Source organism: Pogonomyrmex barbatus, unplaced genomic scaffold, assembly GCF_055798465.1.
Source record: "Pogonomyrmex barbatus isolate J1 unplaced genomic scaffold, ASM5579846v1 scaffold17, whole genome shotgun sequence".
Taxonomy (NCBI): domain Eukaryota; kingdom Metazoa; phylum Arthropoda; class Insecta; order Hymenoptera; family Formicidae; genus Pogonomyrmex; species Pogonomyrmex barbatus.
The window spans coordinates 3,830,852-3,857,185 of NW_028297113.1; the positions used below are offsets into that span (position 1 = coordinate 3,830,852).

The window sequence follows — 26,334 nt, forward strand, 5'->3', positions numbered from 1 at the left end:
TAATATTTATAAACATTTTCACAATAAATTAGAAGCATTTAAATGTATGTATTTATAAGCAAGATCTTTTATCTTTTGTATCGTCTATGTTGTATTATTTATAACGTAAAGATTAATTAATTAATCTAACTTCAATTTATGTATAGTTTATAACAATAGGAGACAGGAAAAATATTAAATGAATCATTTATTTAAATCGAAAGTAACAATAAATGAGAAGAGAAGAAATTGGTTTTTAATTGTGAGATACAGCAATTATAATATATACAGTTATTAAATAATCAATTATATAATTTATGTAATTGTAAGAATGTGATCCTAAATTTATGTAATTGTAAGAATGTGATCTTAAAGTTTGTGCTGCTGTGAGAATTGTCCGTGAAATGATTTGTGAAGTATTCTTTATACATTCTTCAACATCCTTCATTGTTTACTACAACTGCAATTTGATTCTAAGAATTTTCCTACGAAATACCAAGGGTAGATGTTAGCAACAGACGGATGATTTTTAGTCTTTCTTGTTGCGTTCGGAGATGCGGTCGACAGCATTCGAGACATGCCCTTCGAGAACCTTTATGAAATCGTGGCAAAGCATACCTGGCCCGAAGAAGCCAGAGGTTGCTCGGTGCGATTAGGTATGCCGAGAATGGACTGTACTTTCACGAGTGAACGAGGGTAACGTTTTCGAGGGCGGGGGAAAGGGATGCTTTCGGGCAATCTCGATATCTTTTTTATATCGGACGCTGATGGTTTTCTTTCCCGTGAGAGAAACATCGGGACAACAAAGGCGAACATAATAACGTATGACATATTTCTGTTTGACATTTAAAACCCCTGCGACAATGTGCCGACAGAAAATTTTCAACTCCTTATAATATAACTTTATTTCGTACCGTAATCTTCCCTTAAATCGCTGTTTTTTATAGCTTTAAGATCAAATTCAATTTTATAAAATAAGATGGTATTTATCGCATTAAAAAAAAATACCTGTTCTACTTTAGTTTATTAAATTTTTGCATAAATATTTTTTATCAAAAAATATCATCAGTTGTGAAAAGGCTCTTCTTATCGCAAGATGTCTTGTAGCGCATTTCATATACGATGAAATTTGTATTAGATAAGCGCAGTAAAGTGTTGAAAAATCTTGCTGGGAATTGTGAAATAATTTTTTCATGTAACGTTTTTTATAACGCCTGAATTCCGGGGATACATTTTTGAAGCAATTTAACGCCTAACACAAATAAAAAATGAAAAATTGGATAAAAATGTTAAAAACCATCTATTAAAATTTTCATCCTGCGAATGGATAAACTTTCATGAGAGGTAATAATTTAACATGGTAAATAGAGGTAGTAATGTAATGCGTAAATGTACATACAAGTATTCTCCCATGCTTATGCAACAGCTTTTATCGCGCATGTTATTGATTAACGTTATTATTTATCTATTTCCGCCGATTTCATAAACATAACAAATATATAATAGAATCTCCTATTCGTAGAAGCGGTGTATAATAGGAAACAATATTTATTCTTTATATTGTTGAGTGATTTCTAAACAAAGGGTCGATATTACACAAAAATTTAATTTTGGAATAATTATTATAACTAATCTATTGCTTTTTCTCTTTTTTCCCTTTTCACAAATCAATTGCATAAATTTTGAATGCGGTACCGACAAATCCAAAGACGGTCATGAGTAAAACGTTAAATTATTTATTAACACGTTTTCAATTTTTTGTTTTATTTGATTAACAAATCTACGTGTGTAAATTTGTCATAAACTGACACATATCATACATCCGCGAACAGTTCAAAGAGTTAATCATAAATTAAAGTTAATTATACACAATATTAACGTCAACAGTTGACAAAAAAATATTTTTCACGAGAATATTTTTATGTACACTTTCTAGTGCACAAATTATTAAAAATATTTATCGCTGTCAATTCTCTGTCCTTTGGATGTAATTACAAACCGGAGTTTAACCAGGATGAAAGAATGGCTGTGCTTTAAGGGATGTTGATTGTCGTAGTTCGCGGAATCTAAAGAGATCCAGTCTGGAATACGGCACTGGGCGCGGTGAGTAGAAGAACGAACGGAGCCGCAAGGGGGGTAGGTCGCGCGCGACAAGGGTGGGAAAGCCGAAGCGTGGCTCCTCCGGGTGGGGGGAGATGGTACCTCGAGCGACTACGCGGGCCTGTCGAACGCCCCACCGCTCAGTCCGACCCGGACGTTCGAGCGAGACGCGTTTGTCTTCCGTGTTACGTAAACACACCAGCCATACGCACGCTGCTGTGACCCTACCTCGCTCTCGTTCGCGTCCGTACTTGTATCTCGAGTCAGTTGCCGACCTCTGTGTGCTCGTGCGTACGCATAAACGTAACATAAACAATCGCACGGGTGAAAGGGAGGGAGGGAGAATTCGAGAGAGCCGGAAAATTCAGTCGCGGAAAACAGTCTCGTGGTAAACGCGGAGAACGAAGTACGCGTTCGCCCGCTCGAAACCGCAACGGATATTCAAACGTGTTGTTCGCGGAGGGAAAGGAGAGGTGGATACACGGGGGAGGGAGGGAGAGAAAGCGAAGAAAAAGCTCTCTCTGGGCCGCCTCGCCGCCGGCTTTCCACGGCCACGAATCGATACCACGCGACCGTCGTCGTCGTCGTTGTCGTCGTCGTCGTCGTCGTCGTCGTCGTCGACGTCGACGTCGACGTCGCCGCCGCCGCCGCCGCCGCCGCCGTCGCCGCGTCGGTCGTTCCTCTCTCTCTCCCTCTCTCGCGGGAAACGCGAACGCGTGACTCTCTTTTTGCTTTGTTGGCCCTCCTCGTTCCTCTCGATCGTGAGCGGAACCACGCGCGCCTCCGCCGCGAGTATCGCGGAAAAGACGCGCGCGTTCACGAGGTCGACGCACGACGTAAACGACGCGGGGGTGGCATCTCCTCGCGACGCCTCGAGGTGTGCGACATAGCCGGAGGCTATTCCCCCTCCCCCCCGGAAGGGGATAACGACCGTCTATTCCATCTACCTGCTCGGAAGGCTGTTCCCCGGAAAGTGATCGGGTGTCGCTTTCCCCTCCGGACAAGGACAGTGATCATCCGCTCCGAGAACCCGCCGGTATGGTGTGAACTTGTATAAGTGACGGTTCAGTGACACGTGACGCTGCTTGTTCTCCGCTGTTGGTGTTTCTTCGCTCTCTTGATGTGTTCTGTGACGAACAGTTAAGCAGCAGCAGGTGCCTACGACTGCTGACTCTCTCCACGCCCACGGGGATCTCTCATCCACCCGTCGTCGTCGTCGTTGTCAACGTACAAGTAAGTAAAAATGATTCTTTTCTTTTCATCGCCGACAGTCAGTGCCATTACGAGCATCGTTTTCGTCTCTCGAATCCCGAAGCATAAGCTGTGGCATCTCGTCCCGAGAACGCGCGCCCCGCGAATTCTCTCCGCATTCTCTCGTCGTCGACTTTCGGGGATTACGCATCTGAATTATTGCGCTTGTAAATTAGACGCTTGGCCGCCGACCAAATTGCCGACGCCGCTAATTTAACACCACGGTTTCGTTGCAACGCTCGTTTACCCGCTCCCCCGTTTAGATTCCTTAATCGCGAGCGTATTCGCGCGAGCGTCGCGTGCCCGATACCGCCCACGATCACGGCGGTACTTAGTCGATCGCGCTAATTAACTTCTCTCTCGCCGTAATCTCCCCTCGAAATAACTCCGCTGTTAACATTCCGTAGTGTTGACACTCCGTTATGACACATTTAAAGAACTGCAAAACTAGTCTAGGGAGGAAATTAATATCAAAGTTTCGTTTGACAAGGAGGCACGTCGAGTATCGATATATTCTTCGTTAACTGAATTCCTGATATTAGTTTCGCTATCGCGACTATTTTTGTTATTTTATCATGATTATCTTGAGTAGTATTTTAAGCTACTAATTTTGAATCTGATATTGATTATTTGTAACTTTTATTTTTTTTTTATTTTTTTTTTTTTTTTATTAGAATGGACTGGATGCGCTATCTATTTTAACGCACGCACGCTAGAAGCATTTTCGCCTTCATAATTATCTTTAATCCTTGACGATGTACAGAAATTACATACAACATTAACATATACATGCTGATGAAATGAATAATTATTAATCGCTAACTTTGTTTTTTCACTGTATATCTCGCGAATATATTTTTACATTTACATATCTTCTCCAGATTTGTGCTTTTAATCCGCAACATCGATCACGCGATACATCACTGTTCATTACGTAGCATAAATATGCTTTTTCAATTCCAACAATTTTATGGGTGTTTAATGGGTGTAATTGATCGTAAATTTTCACAATTTGAGATTTTATATAATATCTCTTGTATTTCACATCTCGTTTGACATGACGTTTGATATTTCAACGGAAACCGTAAAAATCTCACGTGCCGGGAAACGGCGTTTGTTTTCATTATCGAAAAAGTAATCGTCTTTAAGGGGTCTAATGTTAGAAATACGCCGACGAAACGGACAAAGCGAGCAGTCGTCAAACGAGAGAACCCGTGCGGGCACGTTCTTCATTCTGGTATAATTTATGCCCCTGACATACCAGACGACGACCAATGCGGATTGTCTCTAATATATTTCGGAGAGTCTCTTTATATTCTCAAAGATGATACGTCGACCGTATTAACTCTTTAACAGGCAGCGCGGAGTTCGCTTTGTTCGCAATGTTTATAGCGTATTAAACGACAAAGACATATTGTATTCATTATTATTGCACCGCTCTCTTTTTTTTTTAATCTCTATTTCGAACAGTTTACTTACGAATTAATTTTTTATTTTATTTTTGACATTGACTTTCCGTTTTTAATAAAAGTGAGCGTTTAACTCTAAAATACAGCTTCAAGGAAATTTGAACTAACTGGTATGAATTACTCGCTTTCATTAATCAACATTTTATTTTAGGATTTAATTAAAAGAAAATTTTGTATATAAATTTTGTGTAACAGTATTTTTGTAAAAGGATCTTAGTTCTATACAGTCAATAACATTTATCTGTATTAATTCATATAATTTCAATAATGGCGCCTAATTATTTATTTTTCAAACCTTTTACCTTCAATTGAAAACAATCTTGAATGAAATTTATAATTTTAAATTTTGTCTCTAAATATTTTATCTAAATATTAATATATTTTCACGATTTACGATTTTATTTTGATATCAAATCATAATGCATATTATTTTGGTAATGACACATAATTATTGTTTATTTATCGAATGTTGATGGAAAACATATTGATAGAAAACAATCTTGGCTTAAATTATTAATTTTAAGTTTTAACTCTAATAATATTTTCATGTAATTTACGACTTTATTTTGATGTCAGTAATGCATATTATTTCGTCCAGTAACGACATAATTATCATTTATGCTTCGAGTTAATAGAAAACAATTTTGAAACAAACAGGATAACAGTTTTGATTTAAATTATTAATTTTAAGTTTTAACTCTAATGATTTATGATGATATATATATCTTTTGCATGATTTATGATTGTAATGACAGTATTAAATATCAGTTTCATTACGATTGACCGTATTGGTTAAAGCTGATCGCTTAACATCGCTGATGCTGAGATAATAAGAGAGAATCGCTTCTGCGGGAAAAATTCGATCGGTTCGTGGAATCGAGTGTCGCTTCGCGTAAATAAATGATCGAGTATGAAAAGCCGGGGAGGAAAGTACACAATAACAGACCTATAATTTTCCTCGCTCGCCTATAGAGCCGGCGCGTCATAGGACACGGTGCGACAGATATTACCGTCGCTCTGAGTTCCCTCTTGTACTGGTGGGGAAGATGGGAGGGAGGGGCGGGGGGGGGGGGAGGAGGGGGGGATGGAATATAAGTGTACATTCCGCTCGTTATTGTTGGTTGAATTAATTACGAATTTATGAAGGAAGTTGCAAAAGAAACGGGAAATTCTTGGCTCGATGCTTACAGACGCTCGAATACAGCGAGATAAATGTCCGCTCGTCGGAAGTAGGAATTCGGCGAGCAGATAGCAGTGTACGTCTTATTTTTACTTCCTTTCCTCCTTTCTCCCGACCCCTAAACTTCCCTCAGAATGATACGATATATATGTCGAGGTATATGAAGCTTGCCGAGCGGAGTTGATGCCCTCATACTTTAGCCGCGTTTAATACGGGAGCATGTTATTGTGTCTCCGGAGTTCTTGCTGGGAAACCCGACAACTTTGTTTCAAGGGCTCGCGTTGTCCGAGATACCTATGGATTAAGATACGATACGAATATCGCTTAAAGCGGCATTACGGGATTAAGGGAGATGAGATAACGATGAATATGGCTGTTTTGAATTTTTAGTGATATCTGTGTAGCGCTTTTAAAGTGTATACAGTGTGTTGAAGATGATTTTTTTGTCGAAAATATCGAGGGGGATCTTTCATGTAAACATATATTCCTCCCTGAGAAGTTAATAATTCTTCGAAAGGAGATGAAAATTAGGTTTTAATTTTTTTCTCAAATTTTAACAGATGAAATTTGATGGACATTTTCTATTGATAAAAGACTTACTAATATTTTTTTAATCTTCTCGTCATATCGTTTTAAGGAGATAGGAAATGAAAACCTATTCAATTTTTTATTAAAACTTTTTAACGGAAACGTGACTGAAATTATGTATTAGAAAGCTTGATTCCTCTAAAAACTTTTTTATCTCTTTTATTTCCTATTTCTTTTTCGTGAAATTAATAATTTTCACAGCGATGCCAAGACTTCTTTTAATTTTCGACAAAGAATCATGTCTTAAAACTTTTCGCACTTATTTAAATTCACTCTGTATATAAAAAGTATTACTTGATTTCAATGCATGCTTATATCCTTGCGATTAAGAAAAGCAGCGAGTAAAGAAAGTAAACGAAAAGTTGTCAGTATACACAAAATGTCTCGTTGCAATAAAAAATTGCTAATTAATGATAGAATATTGTTGGGTTATCAGTATTGGGAAATTTCTGGAATACAATCGTATGACTCGATCGAAAACGATTTTGGTCTAAAGCAGCAACAATGCATGAGAACTTGTGGGCGGTACCTGCGTGTAAAGATGTTCTCGCCTTATTCCAATATACCGTCGCCGAAAATACCTTTGGAAAAGAGTTTTCTCGTCGTTGCCGTAAAACAGAAAATCTCACCGGCAGCCTTGAGCGGCCCCGATCGATCGTAACCTTCGCAACGTTATGTGTACACCCTTTGCCTTCCCTGTAAACCCTCTCTCTAAAAAAAGACATCGGTTCGACTTATAGATCCATACGGTTCCCCGAGCGATGACTGCGCGGGTGCACGCATTGCATACGCTTATTTAAATACCAAATAGAACGTTCTCCGCGCACCGCGAATCCCGTGGTCTGTGATTTTCGTGCCGCTTCATCGTTGTCGTCGTGGTCGTCGTCGAAGGGTCGGGATCGTCGTCGCATCGTCGAGGGTGTCTTCGGGGAAGGGCTGCTGGGACGTGCCCTCAAACGAGGCATAAAATCGGAGATGAGTCTCGTCGCGCGGGTGCGAGTCGGCCTGTCTAGCGAGAACGAGAGCGAGAGCGAGAGAAAGAAAAAGAGAGAGAAAGAGAAGAGAGAGAGAGAGAGAGAGAGAGAGAGAGAGAGAGAGAGAGAGAGAGAGAGAGAGAGAGAGAGAGAGAGAGAAAGGAAGGGTCGCGAAACTGTTTCGAGCTCCACGGGGCGCATTAATCAATGCAGAAGAATAGCCCCTGTTCGTTCTGCCCACCCCTTTTGTCCTCCGTTCTGTTGTTAGTGCGTATAATCGCGAACGTATATATTTTGTCTACGGACGCGAATACCGGGCGCTTCTGGGGAAAGAACGACGACATCGGGGATGAAAGAATTACCATACAGGGCGCGGGGCTATCGTCATTCTTTTCACCTGCAAATCTCTACCAGCAGCTTGAAGTTGATCTCTTCTCGCGATGAAAATTTGATTACGGATATTAGCTGCTTTCGCAACTTTTTAATTTGCGATATTAAGTCTCCTGGCAACTGACTTTCAAAGTAAGATTCTTAATTAAGGTAAAGTGCATTTGCAACTAATGGAAGAATAAGATTTTCTACTTGCATCTCCAAAAGTTCATCGCTTGTAACTTGAGCATTACTAACGGTCTAACATCCTCTTTGAGGAAAGCTTGATTCAAGATGCTCAAAGAGTACGTAAATGAGAGAAAGGATATATATATATATATATATATATATATATATATATATAAGTCCTATATATCCTATATATCCTATAAAATATATTATGGGATATATAAAAATCCTATATATCCTATATATATATTTATAAAAAAGAAATTTATATATATATATATATATATATCATATATATATATATATATATATATATATATATATATATTAATTTCTTTTTTATAAACATTTGAAAATAACAACGATATTTGAAAATAACAATGTAAAATTAAATTCTATTACTCCGAGAAAAAGTTTTAAAAAATAGAATTTAGGAAGACACAATAATTATAAGAGAGATATGCTCTCTTGTTTTCTCTTTTGCATTATACAGAAATATAAAAATATTTTTATGAACTTTAAATTTTTATTTTATTTTTGTTTACATTTTTCTTGTTTATAGAAGTAATTTGCTACGCAAATATTTACGAATTAAAAGTACCGTCGAATCAATATATTTGTAAAGAGTCAATTGAGATCATTCTATCTTTTTATAAGATCAATGAAGAGAACCGCAATATCGCGCCTGATAAAAAATGATGCGGTTGGATGCAAAATTCTATCTCGTCCTTTCATCCCTCTCCCGCGAAACGAGCCACACGATGATGACAACTATGATGATAACTATGGGGTTATTTTTTTTGGAAGCCTCTCGATGCCCTTTCACCCCTCGCCCTTTCGCTTTCCTCCCCGTGAAAGCCGACGTACGAATTAATAACCATTCCGACCGCTCCTTCGTTGCTGCGGGATTAAAGTATCCTCTCCCGAAGGGGTGGACTCCGTCGATGACGAATCCACAGAGGGCGACGGGACGACACGGCGGGATTGGCCGCGAGAATTAATCACTCGTCCAATCTGCGCGAAATCACGCCGTGTAATCGCTCGCCGGGGTTCGTTATTAGCGCTCCGAGCGCTATAAAGCGGCTGCGTTGTATTGTAGTTTCGCCGGTTTGACGACGGCAAATCGAATGTTTCGATTAATTGGTGCCAAGCGACCTTTCAGCTTTTTACCCGCTCCTTTGAGTCCTTTGAGAACGTCGAATATGTTTCCAGCTTCTTCATTTCCGATTCGATACCGCCTGCCTCTCGATCGTACATCTTGGCGAAATTTCTTTTGTTAAGTGAGAATTTTTTGTTAAGTATAGAACAGACTCGAATTCGTACTTTCGTTTCTGTCTGAAAAGTGGTGAAAAGAAATAAAGAAAAAAAGTAGGATTTTATTTCTAATTTCTTGAATAATTTTTGCTTGCTTCTTAAGTGACTTTTATTAATTTTTAATTAATTAAATTTTTACATAGAAATTGTTATACATATGAAAAAGAAAAGGAAACTAATACATTAATTTTTTTAGCATCTTTTCATCACCGTCTATGAAGATAACATATTACGAAATAGAATATTGCAATAAATAAAAAATGTTCTTCACTTTTGTACGTAAAGAAATTAGAGAGATGGTTTGCAACTTTAATTCGAAGAAATGCGCATGTTTCGTGACGCGTAACGGGTAAACACTTGCGGACTATAAACGGACAAGCAGACAAAAGTGCGAGCGTGGAGCGGCGGCAGGACTCCATTTCGGATGGAGAATTCTAGAGGGACAAAGAGGATAACATTAGAGTCCTTCACGGTAGAGCATGAGGGAAAGAAACGAATCGGACGCGAGTTCGCGAGAAAAAGAAAGGAAGTCGGACTAAGACTGATAAGACCTCGTTATGGATTCCGGCGGCGTACCGGGCAGGACGTCCTCATTGCCCGAAGTGTCCTGCAAGATACGAAATAATGTCGGCGCGCGCGCACGAGCACGCGGAAACGCGAATATAACTTATCCCGTCCACGCCCCATGGAATTTCTCCTATCTGCCTCTCGAAACTCGTATCTCCGTTTCCGTGACTCATCTCTCTCGCTTCCAATCTCCTACTCTCGGGACAAATCTCGCTCCGGAATCGTGACTATCCTTCCGAAAGTAGCATATATCTGGACGCGATTAGGTCCACGGACTTCCGAGAGAACGTTTGAAAAAAGATTGCGAGACATTTCATTCGCGAGAAAGGTGTCTTCTTTTTGTTATGTTATATGCGAGCGTGCCGCGAGAATCTTCCGAGTGCGATAACATCGGGGTCGAGAGGCTAGACGAGAATATTATGAGAAAAACAAATGATAAACTAGTTTTTAAAAATACATAAAGAGGATGATTTTCACTACATGTTTTTCATAAATTTTCAACGATTGATATTGCTAACTTTATTTTTCCTGTGAAATATTCACATATTTTTGGAGAAATAATTGATTTGATTTTCTATGTTATTAACAATAAATGAAATAAAAAAAGAAATGTTGAAATTATTAATTTATTTTTTATTAGCAATTGCTTATCAATTTTTAGTGTAAACATTTGGACACATTTGTTTTTCGTACGTTATTAGTATACGTGGCGTATGTGATTTGTCAAAAATTTTAAATGTAGCGAAACCGCACCACTATCAAAATAATTGTTTTGGAAGTGCTTCGGAAATTAAAAACCGAGAATTCAAAATAATTTTGGTAAATATAAATTCTAACCACAACCGAACTGCCGGTGATAAATATTGAATTCATGTGTCCGTACTAAAAGCTATTTACTTTTAAACGCGATGTGCTATATTGCGGATGCGGCTACGTCCGCGACAATGGAAGAAGATTTACGGTACACGCTTAAGCGCGTGATTATTTCTCGGTGGGGGATCACTCTTGTGACGAGGGTCGGCTCGAAGACATCTTCCGGGGAAAACACTCGGCCGTACCGCCGGAACTTTATTAGGCGCCGTCTTATTTCTTCGCGATGGACTGCCACCGTCTGCATAGTTCTGCGAAGAATTTCGCTGCACTCTCGCTGAGGCAACACTTCGGAAACTAGGTTCTCCGTGGCAGAGAAACACCTCGCATTAAGGAAAACTGGCGTGCGACTACGATATAAAAATGACGAGTCGTCGAGCGATCTTACGAACACTCATTCACGTTTCACGAGCAGTTTTATCTGTGATGTTACATTGTCAAACGGTGCGAGCTAAATTTCAACATTCCACAATACTTTTCGAAATAACCGATATAACAATCTTGTGCAATATATAACATTTTTTTTACATGATAAATAAAACGCAATCACTGGATACGATGAACGAAAAAAATATATTTAAAATATTTGCTTGTTAATTTCAAGCGTAATAAATAATTTTTCTAAAAATGAAAAATCGACATTTTAATATCTTTTATCAATATTAATTTATTATTATAAAATTTTTGATTTTATAATAATATTCATATTTTCACTTAACATTTTAAATTAATATTTTATAAATTTCTATATTAAAACAATCCATTTGCAATACACATTAGATCGGAAAATGTTAATATCTGTTTAATCTTTTTAAAAATATATTTTGTGAAAATTTATTTTTTTAATAAAATATATGTAACATTTTATCAGTGGAGGAAAAGGTATTTTATATTTCAAATCTATACATTATTTTTAATATCATAATGAAATAAGGGATTCGGTTTTTATGAAATTAGTTTCTTCTTCTTTACTTATAAAAGTAGAAATTTTATATATAGTTTCTACTTTTGTAAGAAAAAAGGAGAAATTAACTTCGCTTAGAACTAAAGAACTAAATTCTTTATTTTATTACAATATTAAAAATGACGTATAGATTTTTAGAATATAAAATATTTTTTTCTAAATATATATATATATCCGAATATATATATGTATATATGTCTCAAGAGATTAACAGGGATATCGGAAAGGGCACGTTTCTCTAGTTCATAATACCGTTGCTTGCTGCGGTAATACTTGCATCATGCATGCGGCTGTTTCTGGAAGTCACGGAAGTTAGTGCCGTTCACCGTGGACGGTTTCACCGACGGTCAGACCGGAACTTCTTACGCCTGATACTTGTTACATCCGTTTGGTGGTGGATGGAGGAAAGGACCGACCGACGAAAGGATAGGGAAGAGGGGGACGCGGAGGACGAGAATCTCGCGAGTAGTTCCTGCGACCAGGAGTTGACTCGTACCGATGAAAAATTCACATCGACGATAACTCGGCCGTTGCATTTTTCATAGCGCCGCGAAACTTTCTTATCCGTCGCTTATATCTGGTGTCGTTTTCGACCCGTACCGGCGGCCACGTGCCTCTGGAGGCTGATAAAGGTTCACTTGCGCGCCTTCGTTCGTTGCACTTCCGCCTTGATACCGTCTTCCGCTCCGTTTCTTTTCTCTCTCTCTCTCTCTCTCTCTCCCCACTCTTCTCCCTTTTCGTTTTCTTTCATATCTCTACGATTTTTCGGCGAACCGAAATTTCCTGGGTGTCTCTCGTCGGACGAAAGTTTATTTCTCCTTATGTATGTATACGTCTCGCGTTGTGCTACCGAATGACATGTCGGAAGATTTTCACAGACGGGAGAAGATCGATCTGCCATTCCCACGTTAAATTTTTTTTCTTTCAATTCGCTATTGTAGATAAAAATGCAACGCGTGCAATCTTAGATGCGCCATTAGTAGAGGTAGTAATCTTTTAAAGTTAATTAGTAATCTTAAAAATTCCATAATTTTTCAAATATGTATGTATGCTCCATGTAGTGGTTTTTTTTTTCTCGTTTTCTCTCATTCTCTCGCCATCTCCTTCCCTCTCTCTTCCATCACAAATTCCAGTGTTTGTGCGTTCGATCTATTCGAAATTGCACGCGTTACTAAATACGGCAACTGAATTTTTTTTCGAATTGTCTCCCAGCGGCGCGTGCCCGGAGCGGTCCTTTTGCACAACTTCCGTCGTTCTCATTCGATAGATGATATGTGCCAGCAGCGACGCAAATAGACACGTCGCCCGGTTTTAGTTGGAACGATTCACTCGCGCGAGACGTCCTCGTGATGACAGTTCGACGTGTTACATCCGGGCGTCCCCTTTTTCACTGTAATTCCGTATCTCGGCGACGCGCCCGCGCCGCGCCGCATCGCGCGGGAAAGCGATGAAAAATGTGAAAAACGAAAAGCCCTTTCACATGATGTCGCGTAACTTTCGTGTAACGTTATGTAACTGCGATCTCGGTGCCGGCGCCGCTCTCGAATCGGTGATATTCCCTTTACGACGTGATCATACGTCGCATTAGGTTTTCCGATACTTTTTTCTATTACATTTCTGACAAGGACGGTCTCCCCTTGTTCGACAAGGAATTTACTCGAAATTGATGAAAGATACCACAAACAAAAATTGGATTTTACGTCCACGTAAATAGGGATAAGATATGTATTTTTTTTATGCTATTAATTTTACGTAAATTGATGGATTCTCTAATTTTAATTATGACGATATATGACGTTTTTCCTAATGACCTTAGATACATCATTTAATAAGAATTACAAAAATTAAAGATGATGGATGCTACTGGGTATTAATTTATTTATAGAATGAGTCGAAATTTTCAAAATAGACTCATCAGACGAAGGCAATATAAATAAGATAATTGGATCGCGCGGGGAGCTTAAAATAAAAGTTTTATAATATATATAACTATTCTAAGAAAATAATAGTTTGTTTAAAATCATCAAAAATTGTCCTAATTTTATAATCAAGTAGTTAGTTTTAAATTTACAACTTTTTTAGCATATTATATTTAATATACTAGTAATTTGTATTGCGCAATAGTAAAGTTTTAAATTCAGAGCAGAATAGTTCAGAAAGAAAGAAATTGTATTTTCTATGTTAGCATATGATATGTAACATTTTCTTAACTTAAGGAACAAGGAATAATGTTAATAATTAAAGTCAGTCTTTCAAATTTGAAGATTAGAAATTGAATTCCACCCAGGTACGATTTCCTTTAATTCACTTATCTCTGACAGAAAATGTTTCATATTGGAAAACTGTTTCTTCTCTCCTCCACCCTTCATCCCCTTCTACGTATACATTTTTATCCGATATGCAGCGAGTTACCTCTCTCAGGCTCAGAGATTCACTGCGCGTCAGATGGAATCCTCCCGAAAACTCCTCTCGAAGAGAGATAGGACGCCGTCGATTCGGGATGTAACCAGCAAGCATTTATCATGCGTCCCGGCGCGATTAACTCTTAGGGAAGGTAGATTGTAGCTACCTCCGCGCGATTAAATATGCGCAATTTTAGATGAATATAAAGTAGCGGTGAGAATGACAAGGGTCGTATCGCGAACCGTTACACTAACGATGGCACACTCCTGACATCTGGCTTGTAGGGTTCAAGGGCGAAACGTTCTCAAGATCCTCAAGAGCGATTTAACGCGGGACGGCAACGAGTTTGCTCATATCTTTCTCGAGAGCTCGTAGACGCTCCGTTCACGCTTATGAAGTTTCGTGTGAAGCATCGTGTGAAATGCTTCTTCTCTGTTTATCGCGGACTCACTTTTCCTAGAGTGCGAAGAGGATCGCGCTTAAATGAGCTTCTTATGAAGCGACACCGGTGTCAGGTATTCGATACTACTCCGAGGGCGAACGAGATACGATTGCTTAATTGAAATTTAGACAGGTACGAAAATTTCCAAGATAGGCAGATGATTACACGGGCTGCGCCCAAATTCCGTCTTGTCTCTTTTCTCATCACGTTATTTGGGATCATTTAACATACTGTTTTAACGTGAAATTGATTAAATATTAAATTACACCACGACGCTCTGTCATCTGTATTTTTAGAAACATTGCCATTTAGTTTCTATTTTAGAAATCAAATACGATTTTTACATGTGTTATTTTTTATTTATATTAAAAGTAAAAGAATTTTCGGAAAATAAGATTTCTTAATGTCAAGCTTGTTATTTTGGCGGCATTAATAATTATATTTAATTTTTTTTATTTGAAATTAAAATAGTTAACATACGCGATGTACATAACACGCGATGACATGTATTATAAATCTTTTAATTCAACTGATGTTACTTGATATGAAAAGAATCGTCGAATTGCATTCTTTACACATTTAAGATTGAAGAAGGAAAATCGCCGGCTTCTTTTATGCGAGAACGAGTTTTCATCTCGAATCAGGCACCGATAACGTAAACGCATAAACTGTATTTCACGACGGGCTTCATTATGCATCGCGTACGCGACAGCCGGAATTATATTGATATAACAACGTAACGGGTCTAATTATTGGAGAATAATTCAACGATCTGTAATAATAATTACTGTAACGCCGTTGTAGCAATATTCACGAGGAGAGAAGGTAGCCAGTGTAGTATTAATCAGCCAGGATGCTGTTGGGAGGTCCGCATTATAATATATACACAGGGATAGGAATTATATATCTGCGTGTTAATTCAATAACCGCCGTTCTAGTTGACCAACAAAAATAGACGACCCGGCATTAATGGCGTAGACTGTTGTGAACAGCAAATATCCGATATATTAATAAATCATTGGATGTTTCAAGACTTGAAGGATAAAACATAACCGTCGAAAATAAAAATTTTACCGAGCAACATTTTATCCACTACGAAATTACACAGCAGAGAAACGCGACGGTCTCTGGTACATTAAGCGTTATTTTGGAGGAATTTATTAAATTGAGAAGTGATGTATACATTATTATTATTATAAAATATTGATAAGCGTTCCTCTGTTATTATTAATCTTTTTTCTGAATTCCGATCTCTGGAATGTAAAAATATAATGATCGTAGATTTATATAATACTTTCAAATTTTTTTTATCATTAAATTGAGTTAGTCCCTTTTTCTAATGATGTCGGAGTCTCATATTTTATCTTACAAGATTTTAAAGTATAAACGTACGCTTGTCTATTGTGGGACGGCAAACGCACGATTCTCGGACCATACAATCCAGAATAAATATCGGTTTCGCACCTGCTCGAAGGGTACGGAAAAGGGTGAGGTAAAATGTGGGGAACGCTCGGCCCTCGTTGAGGGAATCTCCGAAAAATCGTGATCCCTCATCCAACTCATTAAGGATACGGCATGACGTAGGGCGTTCACCTAATTTAAATATTTCCCCTCGGTCCCTCGAGGGGTCCCGAGAGTTTTCTAATTTAACCGCGGCGGCGGCGGCGGCGGCGGCTCGCGTCTGTCATCTCATCGTCTTCTTACCCTCGTTCGTCGCGCTCATACCCTGAGACTCGTTAAAGTCCATTAAGCGGTGAAGAAAAGACAAAAGGCAGCCGAGAAGGAAAAAGGAGAAATATCGCAGGTGCTAGTTCTTACCGAGATGCAGGTGCCTTGCCAGACGTTCGTCCCGATGCCTCGTAAGATTGCATCGGTATGTCTCGCGCGTCACATCCCGTCACATTTTTCGAACATCGCGATTCCATACAGGACTTTTTCGTCCCTTGTCATTTTCACGACGAATCCGAAGCTTACCAAATTGGGATTTCGCATGACAGCACATCACTTGAAGATGAAAAGATATTTAAAAAAATCAAATAATCAGGTCATCCGTATCTTTGATATCGATTAGTCTTAACGCTTTTTCGATTAAAAAGCGGTAATACTAATTGACACGCGACAAGACGAGTTTGGTTTAATCTGATGATATGATATGCTTTTTTTTGTAACGCGTACAATATCGAAGCAACGTAATACAAGTATTATTATTTTTTATAAGATTTATACATTATTGTTTTTTTTTTTTAATTGTACTTGAGCTACTTAGTGTATATTAATAGTAATTAAGCAAAATGATTCGATTATTATTTGATTAGTTGATTGGCCATTTCCGTGATAGAATATCTGTATATTTGGATGCATTATTCTATTGGAAAAACAGAGAGAGAAAAAGAAAGACAGACGAGAAATCATATAATGGTTCGCTTCGTAACGATTTCTGGCCAAAAATAGCCGGAATTTGATGAAGATATTGAGTGACAATTCATTGAGTGACCAGACAATTCATTTCGAGTACGCTCCCCGATCGATGGGGTAAAATGTTGGCACATATTCTCCGATTTCTTTAACAGTAACAATCATTTTTATTAGTGTAGCTTTGAATGAACAGCTCTTTCTTGAATTTTTTTACATGAATCTTTAGATCATCTCTTGAATTATGATTCTATTTATTTTAAATATCGTATGCGATATTTGATCAATAAAGATGTACATTATTTAAATAAAAAATTGCAAAAGAATATTATTTTATAAATAATATCACGTGATATAAAATTGTTTAGATTTGATAGCATTTCAAAAAAGTTAAGTTAGACTATTAGAAATAAAAGGAACATGTAATGATATTGTAAACTTTATAACTATTTTCATTAGTTCTCTCTCTCTCTCTCTCTCTCTCTCTTTCTCGGGAGTTTTTGCATAGAAAATTATATATGACGATTAAAATATTGATTGACTTTCGTGATTGATCATAAAAGAATTCGAATTTTGATCATCGTCGTTCATCAAATCCCTTTTGTATGGCTGTCGAAAGCAAGCGCTAGGGTGACTGAGTCATCCCACGCGTGTTTCCAAGTTAATGCCTCTCTTTCCTCCCCGAGTGGTCAATATGAAGATTAATATTAGCGATCGTAAGTTGAGATGACCGTTTATCGAGCCATGAATATCCGCGTTTCGCCGCCCGTGTCTCGTCTAGTCTCTCCAATCCTATGCCATGGCATTTTCGAAATTTCGCCCGCACCCCTGCCCGCCTCCCCCGCGGAGGATTCGTCGCGTCATCCTCGCACAAACGAGCGCGGTTTCTCCGTGCACGGCGAGCATGGTGCACAATGGCCGTGCGCGGTCGTGCAAAATACTGTGTACAAGGCGCGGAAATGCGGCGGGAGGAAGGAAGCAGATTCCATTTGCGGCTAAATGACTGATGCGCCCGCGTGTTGCGCGTCACGTTATGACTCTGGACGTGCGATGATATATCGCCGTAACCATCGCGTACACGCTCGCGAGCGGGTGAGCGCGCGCGCGCGCGCGCGCTCGCAGAGACGTGTGCGTTTACTACACGTGCGCGCGCGGGTGTGCGCCGTGTGCCGTGTGTACGTCGATGTGTGCGTTAACGCGTACATTTACGGATAAACCACGAGCCCCAGGACCGTAACAAGAAGCTCGCATTTCGGAGCGTTTAATCATGCTGAAGTATTTCGAAGAGTTTAATGAAGACAGATAGGTATGATATTGTTTACTCGGAAATACGCGCGACGATTAATGCGGGAGTTTAGCCGCGGCTGAGTAATTAAAAGGAATTTAGGCGCGGATAGAATCAGATGGACGGTTTTCCATTCCGACTTTTCGGGATAGATAAAATGTCATTTAAAACGATATCAAGTCATACGTGAAACTAGGTTTCATAAAATTCAAAGTGATTGAATAAAAATATTATATTCAAAGATTGTATATTTATTTTATATTTTATATTAATAGAATATTTATTTTGTATATTTATTAATAGAATATGAATGTAAAAAAATTAAGATTCTCTCGGTTCTAATAATTTTATACTAAATCATGATTACGCTTGAAAAAAAAAAAAAAAATCTTTTGTATTTTTGCGATGTATGTTCGCGATGTGTAATGAGCTGCGCCAGAATCCCATAAGTGAGATTTTATCTCACGAAATGAGTTAAGGGTTAATAAATGTAAAATCTTGGCTAGCACTGTTAGTTGGATAATTTTCGTGTCATGTATCGCGATGTAGCGCAGCACAATGCTCGGAGTTGCATTATGAAATTCATGAAAGTAGTTGCGTCGTGTTGGGAGCTGCCTCATATCGCGCAGGCTGCGTCGTACGGGGGTTTGGTCATCGTCTACGATATCGACGGCGATGTTGGCTCTCGTTGTTGACCGGAAAACCCCCGGTATACGACAGTAGTCGGGTGTATATATACACATACGTAAGAGACGCGCAATTTGAATATCGGCCTCGGTGGTGGCGCATCACCGCGAGATTACTCCATTATACCCCATAGACAATGGAAACCGCTTACGTGCCCGTAAATGGCTTCGTCTACCGCGGGAAGACGGCCCTACCGGTTTTCGCCCTCTCGCTCTTTAACCTTCCGCTGCGCTCTATTTCACCGTCGCTTTGCCTTCCTCGTGCTTCTTACATTTGCCCCTCTCGTGCGTATTTCTGCTTATTCTTCTTTTTTTGTCGCAACTTTGATTTACTTATTGTTCGAAGGTATACTTTGCGGCGAATAAACTTATCTCCATATATTTTATTTAATAGCTCGCTTGTGCAATATAATTATCTTGCCTTATTATTAGTTTTTTTTTTTTATATTTTTGTGTGTATCGGATTTTTATTTATAGTATAAATAGTACTATAATAAAAATGTAAATTTTATTGTAGAATGGGGATTAATCTTTATCTCGATACAGTTTTAGTGAATATATATATTTATTCGTTGTTTATTTACAAAAAACTGTAAATTCAATATAATAAAAATTAATTTAAAAATCACACATGTTATTTCTCATCCAGTTTGCTGTCGATGGTAAATAACTCTCTAAACGCTGTTGACTGCAATTTATTTGCGTATTAATATTACATGTCATTTGTACATCTAATAATCTAGTATTATGCACGAAGCTATATCAATATTTTAATTGATTATTATTTCACATTAACATTCTATAATTATATCTCTGCGACGAAATAAATTATAGCCGTGTAACCATATAATATAAAACAAGTAATAATGTATTGTATTATTTATTATCCATACGCGTGGAATTTGTTATGTCAATAATAGCAACAACGGTGTAAAATAAATTTTGATGAAAAATCGACCAAGTTAGATTTCGAGTAGATAATTTGAAGCGATTTCCTTATGTCTATGAAGGTACAGCTTAGGGCATGGCTATCAAGTGTTTAAACGTCACGTACACATGCATCCGTACGCATGTACTTTACGTATATGTCTATATTCTTTTGCAGTTCTCACGAGTTTCGTTTTACCGTATCGAATAAATCGTGTCCTGTCCCTTTCTTGAACGGCGGCTCGCTCTTTCATCCAATGACGTTGTCTCGCCGAGCATGCCGCGCTCCGCGGTCTCCCGCTTTAACCACCCTTCCTCCCTCCTTGTCGTATATTCTCTTTCTCATCGATCGTCTCTCGTCAAAGCTTCCCTTTCCCCATTCACCCTAACATCGTTACGATATCGTCGCGTGCTCCCGAGACACGTTCGACACGGGTTTGGAGTTGTTCGATGGTGTCTGGAGCGGGGGCGTGCGGCGAAGGGACGGAAGAACAACGGTAATCGGGGGTGGGAGCGGTTGTAATCGCGCGGGGATGCGACCGCACCCCTCGGCGATGTAGCCTCGGTGCGCGATTGATGTGACACATACGCTAGCTTCATGATGACAGCTTAAATACGCCTTCTCCTTTAATTGAATTGTCGTTAAATTTCCCATCAAACGTATGAGGAAAGGATACGACGCTTAAGGGTTTATTTGACTTAAATAGCTTTCACTCTTCATTATGATTTATGTGTAAATACGTAAACAGAGACGAAGGGAAGAGCTAACATAATATTTTACAATTCTGAATTTATTTATCCTTAAAAAAAAAAAAGTACTGTTCATATTTTCTAATTAAAAATTTATTAATCTGTTATCCATAAGCTTGAGAAACCAATTTTACAAATTGCTATAAATTAAGCTCAATTTGACTTGGATTGTAGTCACAATATGTCATTATTGTAAAAGGAGCGAGTTGTTTCACTTCAATGCCAGCTCATGGGTATTCATGACTACAATACGTTTTACTAATGGTTTCCATTGAACTGAATCTGTTTGTTCTCGATCGATTGCGCTTCAAAAAAGAGAGCAAACCTATGCATCTTTGACTGGATTGCTCGTGAATCGTTAAATAGGGTTCGCGATATTTCGACGTTCCGGACGTGGAAGATCGAGAGAGCGTGTGTCGCAAATTGCGAGCGAGTCTCGAAACACACGCCGCTCTCAATCTGCTTCACAACGAGCGCAGAGACGCGCCGCCATTGAATTTTGTACGTAATTTGCGGCTACCCCCTTACACACACACACACACACACACACACACACACACACACACACACTGTCAGTCGATACAGGACATAGATCTTCCGGTGACCTCGTGCAACGAATGCTGCCTCGTGACATAGTTCATTGGCTCTTCCGACTCTGAAACTATCTTTGTGGCGATAATTCGATTTCCAGTAGCTCTTTTTTTTGCAAGGAAATTTGGTTAAGAGTAGAATCTTATTATTACTGTTGGTTTCATTTATTATATTTCCTCTTTCAATTTTTTACCGGAGCTTAACATATTTGAGTTTCCTTGCAAAAAAAAGAGCTACTGGAAATCGAATTATTGCCACAAAGATAGTTTCAGAGTCGGAAGAGCCAATTAATTTACTTTCATGAGATAAAATACAATATTTAAAGGACCTTAAAATATTTACATTGATTAATATTAAAATTATGTTGCCCGGTAATGCTGTTGATATTTCCTGTTAGTTCGATTGAAATAGTTAAATATCAAAAAATTACGAATCTATTTAATCAGTTTCGATTAAGCAGATTTATTCTTTATTTGTTCAAATATTAGAATATTTAAAAAATGTTCCTCTTTCTCCTTCTACGTTTCTACTCTTTTATAATTCTTTGTGTCTATTGTAGAAATTTCATACAAATAATCAAGACGTTTCTTTGATATTTTAAATTTGTTATTCTGATATTTTTATAATTTTTTATTTACTCAAGAGACATATATTACTTTTTGATTCATCCTCGTGGATCTTTCGATATGTCTCGAGAGAGATTTTGATCCTTGTATACATCATTGTAATGTCAGTACTGATATCAATAATCAAAGCATGCCTTTGTCCATCCTCATAAATTCCCCGTCGTTTTTTTACTTATTCAAAAGTCCTCGCTGCTTTCTGATTCACCCTCGTGGTAGAGTTGCTACCGAAGTAGTGTACGCCACTGCGCGGACGTGGTGGCTGCACGGGGGTCGTCCTGGTTGTCCGTTCTCCTGCCGGGTGCACGGGCCGACGTGGCATGGCGCGGCACGGCGCGGCGCGGCGCGGCGCGGCGCGGCTCTGCGTCCCTCTGGAATATTAATATGACGCGAAATATTATAAGCCACGACAGTCGACGTCGTGGGAATACTAAATATTATCCCACAGAAGCTCCGGTTGGCTGGCCGGCCGGTCTACTACTACTCTCGCCGCGCGGTAGCTGTATTTTGCTCCTGGCAGCAGCCCGCAGGACATGCGGCGGTCACGAAACGCGGTGATAAACTGGCTTTCGCGCGTCACGACGCCTCGACGTGGCCGCAAAAAGCGTGCGTGCGAGCGAGCGAGCATCTCAGTCCGATCCCGCAGGTTCCGGCTGCAATTCTCGATCGGCGGGGGGAGGGCGATCCTAACTTCTACTCGCCGCGAAACGGCACGGCGCTTTTTGCGCCTGTCATTTGCGCGGAGTGTGATTTATCGTCCGTATTTTCCGAGCCAAGCACCAGGGGCAAAGAGCACCGAACGAATCCTTCGTCTCTTTTTACCATTCGAGCCGTTTCGTATCGCCCGGCTTCGTATTATATCCGCAATAACGGTGGTTTCGGTTTTGTAGAAATTAGACACTTTAGACTCGTACTACGGAGAATTGTGTTTTAAATCGAGTTGTTCGCGAATCAGCTGTAGAAATATGGCTCCCATCGGAAGAAATTTGAATTGGATAATTATATAGAGAATGAGATTGAATGAAATTCAAGATTTTGTCTTAGGTTCTAAATTGTAATTAAAATCTGTTTTTCAATTACACACACACACACACACACACACACACACACACACACACAAACGAAAAAGATTGTTCCATATATATATATATATATATTTATTTATTTATGGAGCATTGTATTTTTTTTGTTTTTTATCTGAAACTATAAGTTAATGGATTTAATGAAAGTAATGGTTATCTAAATTTTTTATTCGCTTGTCATTGAAACGTTTAAAAGAGTAGACGTGACATGTTGCTTAGTGCAGTGACATGAAAACGATCCCGAGCATCGATCCGACGAGATAATCGACAATAACGTTACGCGGGCAAGATGACAGAATGGGCGCGTAAGTTAGGCTGACGCGCTAACGCGACATTTATTGGACGGCGGTCGCTTGCGCATACCTCGGTTAACAGGTCGTTTTCTTTAATGGCCAGATAAACCGACGAACAAGTGATTATTGCCCTTGCCTCTTCCTAGCCGTCAGTGCCAAGGGGAAGGCGCAAGAAGCGCCGACGGTTTTATCGATCGTTCCGTGATTTTTACATTTCCTTTGAATACACTCAATTAACGTATTATTTATCTAAAAAAAAATTATCTTTAAAGAAAGGACGTCAAGTATATTTCACGTTGAAAGAACTTTTATATAAAAGATTTGATATTAAATGCTGAAGTTAAGTTGGCAATGATCTTAGAATATCGTCGTATCTCATTGCGATATAATTTTTATTATAAGAAAATTGAATTTTACAATTATATCGAAATACGCATAGCAATAGGTTTTTTTGAATATCTTTTTCTTAATATTTTTTAGAATATATGTTACAAATATGTCACTGCAATTTTATTTATTACATTTATTTTTTAAGTACACTTTTATATTATTAAAAATTGTTAAGCTGATATCTGGAATTCCGTCTTGCGCTGGAATATATTACTACATTGAAGATGCTCACGTAATATTTTTCATGTATTTGTTCCATAATCTATGGCACTCATAAATTCGCAATGTACTATGAGCGTCGAGATGAAATTTCCTTCCGATTTTTGGCGCAAGGAAGTGGGCGGTTTGTTGTCTGTGTGGGGGTAGATAAAAGAGTCGTACGACGTGTCATAATTTATGCTTCGCCGTTCCTTCGGCGGTTACCCGCGTTACATTTAACGAAAGAATAAAGTAAGATAACGAATTCGACGACACGAATTAAAATTTACTGAGTTTTTACCACGATAATTTAGATTTGATTATCGGAACCGCCCGCTTTTTTCTTACTCTAATTGATTTTCTAATACTGCCTTCCTTACCCACGCTATAACATCGTTGTGAAGATATAAAAGTCACGCCAACATGATGTATGAGTAAAATATTTATAGTGTTGTAAAAAGGACATATTTCATGATGAATCTGGATCTATGCTAGCTTGTTCCGCAACTAGTTATATCTTATCTGCGTTCAATTTGCCGTAATAAAAATTATGAGAATTAACAAGATCGATTTCGACTCTAGCTAACTGATGAACGTTCATGTCTTATTAATGAACGCATAACGTTCATGCTTATTAATAGATGCGGATAGTTATGAGAAACATAGGGAAACTATTGAGTAGAGAGAGAAAAAGGAGATTTTTTTCATCTACATTCTTATATAGTTATGTATTAGTTTCTTACTAGCTAAACATTTTTTTTTCATACATTTTTTGTTTTCGGACCTCTTAAAAATATATGATTTTATAATTTACATTTTCTCTATATATGCGATAACATATACGTAATGCGATACTTTACAAAATTTTATAAAGCAACATACTTCTTTAGTTAGATTTTGATCAGGATGATCAATATATAAGAGACACAAGCAAAGAAAAACAACACGCGAACGAGAGGAGAAGAGAATTTGAGACGATCACATATTAATATCGCTGATCGCGCAGATACTTGGTAACAACATTTACTTGAAAAAATTTTAAAGAAAATAACAGAAAGAATGAATTTTCGAGGTACACCCTTCCCGGTTTAACGAATTCAATTATTGGAATCGCGCGCGCATACCACGATTACAGATTCTCTGACGAACTCCGGACCGAGTGTTTCTTTATCGAAAATTTGATGGGAAACCTAATAATGGAGCCGTGCTGTGGACAGGTGGACAGGGGTTGCATAAAATCAGAATTTTTTTGTCGTTTTAAGATTGATTTTTTAACGAAAAACGTTGTAAGGTATACATGTGCGCCGACCGAACGATTGCTCCGATCAAAAAACACTCTCGAAGTTATCGAGCGGGTGAAAATATTACCGGCTAGCAGTAGACAATTTTCATGTCGCTCGCAATTCTAATGTCGCCGTCACGCGGAACTTCAAACGCAGGAGCGCGTTAGAGACATCGAGGGGTGAGTGGGAGAGTGGTGGTTGGGAAGAAGAAGCAGTGGCGTGGTGTCGGTCGTTAGGTAGTAAAATTAATTACGCCTCGAAACTGTCTTAATTAAAAATGTGTCCGCCGCCCGTCGGCCTTCGTCTCACTCCTTTGCCTTAACCTCCGTCACCTCTCGTCTGCTTCCGCTTCACCCCCGCGACCGACCGTAATATTCAGCCGCCATCTCGACTCGGTTCCCATTCCCACTCACCCTCGCCCCGCCGCGCGTTATATCTCGCGTTCCCACCGTCGCACCCTTATTACCTACTCGGTCGCGAGCATAAGCGTACCGCCATGAATATTATGTCATTATGCAATCTCGCGGCGCATGCAACGCCGTGTCGCCGTGTCGTGCGCCTCACGCGGCTGCACCTTGCGCCGGCATTGCACCACTTGGTGTTACCCATCGCGCGCGATGTAGTTGCCGCATATTTAGGGTTGGCTCACCGTGTTTGTTATAACGCTCCTGAGACGCGCTCGTGAGCCGGCGAGTAGCTTTAATCTAGCGCGACGCAATTTCGGATTATATATATCACTTTCTTCGCGCGCAAAACAGTTCATACGCGAAAGTGCAGCTTTGGTGCACTTACTTTTCCACTTATGTAGACTATATGTACAGATGCAGATGTAAAGTAATAATTCGAAGTGTATACATTTCAATTTCTTTTATCTATATTATATTATATTTCAGAATTTATTATGTACATTACAATTTTACTTTTCTGCTTCGATTTGTTAGTTTTGTAAAGAAAGAAAGATCCCGATGATTAAAAAAATTTGTCGAAGCGGACGGCAATGTATTTCTTTTTGTGATACGGCAGACCTTGATTGGACTTACGAGGAAACTGCTCTCCGGCAGAAATTACTGTAATCGTTGGCGCGGTTGTTTTTAGAAAAAAAAAAGCGCTCGTGCAAATCTTTTTTTTTTTTTTGTGGCGCAGGCAGTCACGCGT

At 38.9% G+C, this 26,334-nt stretch overlaps 1 protein-coding gene across 1 annotated transcript in view; it reads left to right on the forward strand.

Moving 5' to 3' along the window:
• The first annotated feature begins 2,202 nt into the window (after positions 1–2,202).
• Positions 2,203–26,334, forward strand: part of LOC105423205 (uncharacterized) — a 248,838-nt gene continuing 224,706 nt past the window's right edge. Inside the window, exon 1 of the mRNA XM_089074502.1 lies at positions 2,203–3,312. The gene's annotated coding sequence lies outside the window, so the exon portion shown is untranslated. The remainder of the gene's footprint in view (positions 3,313–26,334) is intronic.